Source organism: Miscanthus floridulus, chromosome 8 (genome assembly GCF_019320115.1).
Source record: "Miscanthus floridulus cultivar M001 chromosome 8, ASM1932011v1, whole genome shotgun sequence".
Lineage (NCBI taxonomy): Eukaryota > Viridiplantae > Streptophyta > Magnoliopsida > Poales > Poaceae > Miscanthus > Miscanthus floridulus.
The window spans coordinates 156,256,009-156,264,611 of record NC_089587.1 but is presented as its reverse complement, the minus strand read 5'-3'; positions in this window follow the sequence as shown (position 1 = coordinate 156,264,611).

The following is an 8,603-nucleotide window of genomic DNA, read 5'->3' as shown; positions in this document are numbered from 1 at the left end:
CCGGATGAGGCACATTCATCTCTTCTTCGTCGAGTGGGGTCGATCCGTAGCTGCTATGACCCCTAAATTGTGGGCTAAAGGCAGTAGGAGTAGGGTTTTGTGGTACTCCTAAGCCTTTGGATAGCAAAATTTGCTCGACTCATGCTTCAACAGTCGTCTCAATTCGTGCATCCATTCTATCTTCCATCTCTTTTAGTCATCTCAAATACTCTGCCTCCTGTTTCGCTCTACCCCTCGAGCGGCTTCGGTAAGTGTTAGATTCTTGGGGGGATGCTAGTTTCCAAGGAATAACACCAGTTCCTCTAGTGCAACCAGGGTGCTCCTTGGTTCCGAGTGCTTGGGTGAGCACGTCTTTCTCCCTATTAGAAGTGCGAGTCCCTTGCCTCACCTTCTGATCCTCTGGATGAGTTCGCTCATGGGTTGATTTGTGGAGCTAAAGCTCCCATCCTTGACGTGCCATACATTCCTCCCCATACAGTATATTACTAATCTGGGCTCCCAATCGACGGTCTCAACCTGAACACCTTCCTCAGCAAGGTGATATATCTTTTGAAGTTCTGCTTCAAATTCTGGCATCTTTTTGGCATAGCCATGAGAGCCGAGATGATGAGGATTCATCGCTTTCTGTGAGTTCTCCTTATTCTTCCTGCTCAGTTCTAAGTACTCCTCAGATAATCTGTATTCCTTGAAATCCTGCCAGAAGTCCTTCTGCTTGCTAAACTGTCCACCATCGAAATCTAGCTCTTTATTTTGAAGGACAAAATTCTTGTACAATGTCCTCTTAAAATTCTTGAAGCATGTCCCCATGATTTCTTTTGCTTTTTTCTTGACTAACTCACTGTCATACTCCGTTGGGATAGTGGAATACTCTAGGATCTTGACATCCCATATGTAATCCTTCTCATTTTCGTGAACCCTCCATGGGTCATCTTTCCCAATCCACTTCCTGTACCTAATCGGGATGAAGTCCCTACCAAGTAACCCGAGGATAGTCTTGTATTTTGTCAAATATATAGGCGGTGAGAGTGGATCCCCGAATTCATCGAACTCAGTAATGTGCTAGTGTGCATTCCTACCAACATGAATCTTTGGCACGCCTCGCTTGGATCTAGCCTTCCTGCTACCCGAACCCTCTGGCTCCTCGGCCAGCGGAGGCTCCTGCTAGAGACACCAAGTAAGCTATGACACTCTCAATTGATTAGCGTGTGGGGCTACATAGTCACATGATACCAAAGTTACCTGGCCATCTTAGTCATTTTAACCCAGATCAAGCAGGCCGGACGGGGTCTATGGCTGCTCATTCTCACCGTCCTGATTGACACCGTCACCGTTTGTCGGATCATGCGGCTCTCATGTCCTAGCGATATCAGCCGCTTCTTATTGCCGATCTGTTCTTTGGCAAGAGGGTAATAGGTGATGATGAGTCATGGCTGTGACATGATCGTGGTTAGTTTTGACTACAGACAACTACTAATAGCATATGTTCATATATATAATATGTTTAATGCAAAGTCTAATAATAAGTCCACATACAACAAAGTTCACCTACTATTCTACGAAACTAAGCCTACATCAACTTCCAAATAAGAAAAGCAATGACTATAGCCATAAATAAAAGTATGACATCTTTCCAAGACCAAGGAGCGATTCTCCTAATCTTCACATCTCCGGTGGGTGCCTTCTCTTCAATCTCCAGTGCTAGCAGATGGCCATAGTTTGCATTCATTGGATCATAGTAGGCTAGTTGCCCATGGTTTGCAAGGTAGGCCGGATGACTATAGTAGGCCCTCAAAGCTTTAGCTTCTGTGTTGTACTTTTTGTGCAAATTACTATGGTAGCGATTGACTTGAGCATAGCAATCTTCCTAGGTTCGATAAATCCCATGCATGTGACCAACATGCACTACATACCATGCCATGGTTGCCTATACATTTAACTAAATTAGGCATGTGGTAAGTGGTAATAGTAACTCACTGAACTAGGGAAGCTTAAGAGTAAGAACATTGTTCGGCAATACATTGTCAGTATTGTTCATGTGCAAGATGAATAACCAAATTCATCATTGCTCCCAATAGTCATATTATACCAATTGGTTTATGAATTTTGGAGGAAGCTGAAATTGACTTATATAGTCATATCTTAATAAAATCCACTTATTCAGGTGTCACCTATCTTTGTCATGTTTTACATTGCCATTAGTATCTAAAAAAACCTCTCATTGATGCATTGGTAATCCACATACTGTTATATCGAAATCTATATGAAACATGAGGCTATGGATACCACTACTCTAATGAACAATATTTGTAGGTATGTCAATGCGGCTTTTGCTATAAAAGGGTTGATGAACAAATAATAGAAAACCACATCTTCCAGGAAATTAAAAAATCAACTAGATGCATTTTTGGGATGTTGGTGCATGTCTATGCCATTGAAATGTATCATTTCTTCTCCAGACGAACAGAGAGGCGAGAGCACACAAATTTGTACTTGAACATCAAATACGTAGCTATAGTGATTGATCAAGATCACACAATACATCATCATCAGTAATCATCTAAAATCTGCTAGAAAAGACTATCCTAGTAAGCATGCTAGAAAGCTCATAAAAACCAGCAAATGCTCTCCGAAGTCACAAGACGTCCGAGCCCTGGCCAGATAGCTTAATCTAGTCCCACACATTTAAAATCGGATGCCTAGGATTCTTGCCTGAACAAACAAACATACCCTAACAACATCATCAATGTGGGCATACACTATCAACTGTCTTAAAAAACTATAATACACATAGGAGTGGATGTATTAGAACTATTTTTTCATAACATAGTGTATATTTGTCACTTTCTTCTTGTCCCAACTACTCCATGTTATGCCATCTTGTGACTCGGTCACTTTACTCATCCCATGCTCTCGAGAAAATGCATGCTAACCCACAACATATAGCTCCATATGTGTTTCTACGATTTGTCAGGTGAGGCGCCCACTTCTTCTGTAAGCTACAATGAGGCTCTACTATGATGGTGGGAACTAGGAGGGAGAAGTGCTACTATGAGGCACTAACACCATGGGGCATTTCATAAAACACATAGCGGGCAGTGAGTCATGCACTCGCCATGGGGGAGGGAAAGCAGCTGTCCGCGCGCTCCTGAAGGCCTCGGTAGTTGGAGTGCTCCAGAATGCACTCATTGGGAAGGAGGAGGGGCACGGTCGGTGTCATGGACGGCAAACGAGGGCACAGACAGTGCGGTGCTCCGTCTTGGGGCGATGCTCTGGCTTGGGGCGGTGGAGAGTGTGGGGCGGTGCTCCGGCGTGGGGTGGTGCTCCGGTGGCGCGGGGGGAGGGGTTGGCGCGGGGTTGAAATGAATTTGGATAATTGTGATCCACCCCTCTTTTATACCAGTAGTTCATCACTACCGGTTCTATGTCGAAACCGACAGTGATGGGGGTACATTACTGCTGGGTCACTCCCCAAACTGATAGTGATGGGTGTACATCACTGCTGGCTCATTCCCCAAACCGGCAGTGATGTGGTTTAGCAGTTAGGTGTTAAGTAGGATAACTTTTTATTTTTTTTTGAATTCCTCCGACTGGCTCAACGGTTAACACCACTCAACCTAGCCCCCCAGACCCGTGTTCGAGTCCTAGGTGGACCATATTTTTTGTTCAATTTTATAAATTATTTAATTAATTTAGGAAATAGCTCATCACTAATGGTTCGCATTATAAACCGATAGTGATGAGGATATATCACTGCCAGTCATTCCCTAAACCAGCAGTGATGTGGTGTAGCAGTTTTTCTTTTTTTTAAAATGTAGCAGTTAGGTGTTAAGTAGGACAATTTTTCATTTTTTCGAACTCCTCCGACTGGCTCAACGGTTAAGACCCTTCAACCTAGCCCTCAAGACCCATGTTTGAGTCCCAGGCTGTTCAAATTTTTTTTGTTCAATTTTATAAATTATTTAATTAATTCAGGAAATAGCTCATCACTGCCAGTTCTCATTATAAACTGACAGTGATGAGGGTACATCACTATCGGTTCATTCCCCAAACCGACAGTGATGTTGTGTAGCAGTTTTTTTTGAAAAATGTAGCATTGTACTGTGTTTTTTTATATACTGAATAAATAAAAGCATATGTATTCCCCTGTCGAAATGGCTCAAATTTTTTTGGCAAGCATGTACACCCAAATTAAGACCCCACACAGGATCTGAGATTTTTCAGTTCATTTTTTTATTTATTATATTTTTCTCTGTGCCGAATAAGACAAAAGAGTGTGAATTTCATCTTGGACCCAATAGATTATCATCCACCTTCACAAAATTCTTATCCCTAGGGCACATTAGAGCCTATGTAAAAATTTGGCACCATTCCAGATCTTTTCGTGGGTAGACCCAGTTCAACCTATAATTAAACGGTGGCGTCACGTAGAAATTCAACTAAACCTCAGAAAGTAGCAAAACATCTCCGAAAAATCCCAAACTTGCAGTTTCCTTCACACGTGGCACGTGCAAGCCTAAGAAAAAGTTTGAGACAAATATGACATCGGAATGCCAATGAATCACAAAAACCTTTATAACCTTTTGTGTATAGTCATGGTTCGATGAAAAGGCACATGTACTGCTATGAAGCATGTATACCCCGCCTATGTCGAAATGGCTTGAAATTTTTTTGGCAAGTATGTACACCCAAATTAAGACTCCACACAGGATCAGAGGTTTTTCTAATTATTTTTTTATTTATTATATTTTTCTCTGTGCCGAATAAGACAAAAGAGGGTGAATTTTATTTTGGACCCAATAGATTTTGTCATCCACCTCCACAAAATTCTTATCCATGTCGTCACAGAATTTTGTCCCGCGCCGAGGACACACGCAGCAAGCTGAAAGGGTCCGCTCAATGGAGTAGATCCGCCTAACTTCAGCGTAGGGGTGGTCGATCCTGCGCAATCCTCTCGAGGCGTGCTAGTCAATTTGACCCTACAATTGATAAGGAGAGAAAGTTCATCAGTAATTAAGGGCAGAACTTGCCGGTGTTTGCCAGACAGTCCCAAATATACAGCTGTGAGAGCCGATATGAAAGGAAATTGGCTAAATAGCCGATTCTAATATATTCATGAGAATAAGTTAGTTAGAGCTCATGGGGTCATGTGAAGAGAACCAGTTATCATTCAGGATAAACATCATTTAAACGAATATTATTCAATGATAATAAGATATTAATGGTGATCGGTCCATACTAAGCCAATGATTACGAGTAGCCAAACTCCTTTTTATATAAAAAATAATTCAACATCACTTAATCATTTAATAAAGATAAATCTAATGAACATGTTAGATCTCATCTATCGCATGACCAGTGGGGCATGAGGCAGAATCATGCAAGCCGTAGAAACAACAATAGACTTAACGACCCTAACTCATTACTAATATCAGTGGGACATGAGGCAGAATCATGTAGGCCGTAATACAATAACAAGATCATGGGGCTAACACATCTTTTAACTTATCTCTACTTCAATAATCTCGTGATGGGAACTGTTCGGGAAAGCATTCGATATCGGCTAAACAGCCGATTCAGGCATAACGCACAGTTAAGGTCATGTCTTCTCAGGAATGGGTCTATCAACCAACAATCCCCACTCCACGGTGCCAACAGTGGGGTGAGAGGCAGAATCCCACAGGCCATGATGACGGGCCATGAAACGGTTCTCGCTAATCTATAGATCTACTCAAGATCGAACATGCCTTAACCGCACGCTATGCATGATTAAGATTGATGCAAAATAACCGATAAAACGTAACTCATCGCTTAAGATGTAGATTAGATCAGTTCTAAATTAGCAAACGATGAATTAAACAAGATATAAGGCCGATCTAGATCAATCTCAATCGGGCAGAGTAATATTGTTGTAATTAGATAAACAATGAAAGCAATAAGCAATATCGGTAACTTAATGAATCTACTAAAGACTGCCACTCTAAGATAGAGCCGATAACTTGACCTTGATCCAATTCAAGCAATGGGGTGTGAGATAGAATCACACAGGCCATACTTGAATTAGGAAAGAGTCGATAACTAGCTTATACCAGAGCCACAGTGGTGGTCGACCGGATCGATGTAGCCATACGAACAGAGGTATAAACCATGACGGTACTTACAACAAGGAGTGGAGGTCAACTAGATCGATGCAGCCATACTTGCTGAAGAACTTGCCGAGATCTACTCTACTCCTACTCCTAAGGGGTGACCGGAGCCGAAAAAGTAATTAACTTATATTTGATTGATTAGTTGATCTTTACAATAGCCGGGGTTTGGTATTTATACCCAGGGCCTAAAACAAACCCTACTCGAGTACGACTTAATACAATCTTTGGCATAATGAAAATATTCCTAATTTAAGATAACTTGGACTCTAATCTTTCCCTTTTTGTAGAGTCCAGCATGTCTCATCTCAGCGCCGATCATAGCCTCCGTCATTATCTGCTAGCGCTATATGAAGAAAGCCGATTCTAGCGTTGCATCCGAATCAGCTGGTTTCGATCTGCACGCAACGGATCCCCTGCTGTCATGATCCTAGGAGCTCCTAAGCTTCTGAGATCCTTCTACCAAATTCTGGTGTAAACACATGCCCCCTAATTTTAGGACAAAAGAAATTTTGTTCCAAAATTACCATGTCCGTGCTCCCGATAGGCCCGTAGTCACAGGTAAAGAATCTTGATCTGGGGTCTACTATTCATCACCATCCATATCAACCCATGAGCCCATGTTTCAAAACTTTTTCAGAGCATTATTGCTTCACGAGCGTTTTTGATTCATCCTTCTAAGCCGGCTATAAAAATGGCTATCCAACCCTGGTGAGAGCAAACTCAACAATTCAGCCATGCTTCGCTTTTATCTGCCTCCTCGGGTGTCCCCAATCCTGCTGGGTCCTCTGTGGTCTATCCTTTTGTCATGATAATCTCGAGCGGTTAGAAGAATTCTTGTGCATGGGGTGATTGTGTCACTTATTCTAGCACTTCGTTGAGCAAGAAGACCAGCCATCGCGGTCAGAAGAATTCTTATGATATCATCTAAGTCTTCTTTCCATGCTCACAAAGCCATTTTAGTGTTTTGTGAAGGCTAGAATATGTGGACACCTTCCCCTTGTTTGTTCCATCAAATGCCTATCGGGAAAGCCACAAGCTTCTTTCTAGTGGTCTCCCAGTTACCGAGGAATTAACTGGGCATCTGTTAGGTAGGTGGCTCTTCCCTTCCTCTTGCACAATCTTATCAATGGGCCGATGTGACTTGGTTCATGATGACCCTCGGCCTTATGGGGATCCAGACTCTCTTCAATCCAAAAGAGCCTTGGTGGGTAGATTTCTAGTCAATGTAGATTCTTTGTATCTCACGATGCTTCATAATTTGGGGAAACGATAAGTTCAAATTTGTTACCCTTCCGTTATTCATCCCCTAAATTCCTAGAGTGCCATTCCGCTTCTGTTTCTAATTCAACCTCACACCCCTGGCGAAATCTATCTTCTCACCTTCCTAGGCTATATAAACAGGCCTCGGCAGTTGATCTAAGGATTACTCACTTTGCCTCAAACCTTCTGCACCCTTAGCATAGTTCCTGCTTTTTCGTGGGTCAGAGATCATAGAGAACAGCAAGAGGTTTCCTGAGAAGGTCTTCATCGGGTCTGCATCATCACGTCAGCGCCTTCATCGTCAGGAGGGTATATCCCATGATGCCTCTACTGCCTTGGGGAATAGGGCCGACTCCGTTTGGCCTTCAGGGCCTTCCTCATTGATGGCTTGCCGCCAGCCCCCTTGCCATCAGATGAGGTGGATTGATAATGATGATCTACTTGCCTCCATTGATCGACATGGCCAAAGTCTCGCTGAGTGTTTATCCCTCATAGAGTCAGCCCTGGCCATGGTTCGATGCCGATCACCTCCTGCAGTCAATTCGGTGGAGGCCAGAATTGCGGGTGAGATACTTATCGTAACCTCTGCTTCTTTTCAATTTTGTCTCTGAGACTCTGATCACCTCCCCTTTGAATCTTTTAGATCTATCTACCCAACTGGAGAGCCTTCGACTAGCTGCGGATCATGCGGCGAGATTTGTCAATGCCAGGGGCGCCGTTCTGGTGGTTCGTTTGCATGACATCCCGAATTGTGTTAGGGAGGTTGCTCTCCATGGCGTTCGTCATGGCACTGCCACGGCGTTGGCTGCCGCCCAATCCCATTCGGGCCAAAATCTTTAGCTTCTTCCCCATGGTTTTCTAGACGCAGCATACCCTAGGGAGCAGGAGCACTTGGTTGAGGATTTCATGAGTGCCGCTAATTCTGTAGCTTTTAATACCTTATCCGATGACATAGTAGGCAAGGTTTTCCTCGCCCTGTAGTTTGTAATAGGTGATATTTAGTAGATAATCTTCCTATCTTGACACCATGCGCATTACTTTTGTTTATGCTTGCTTTTCCCCCCATGGATGATACGCATTGTACTGGCTTTTACTCTTGAGTCTATTTTCGCACCAATAGCGATACCCTTCTGGTATCGGCCATTAGAGCTGTCAGACGAGCGAATTGGTCGTTGAATATTAATCCAAATGTTAGGG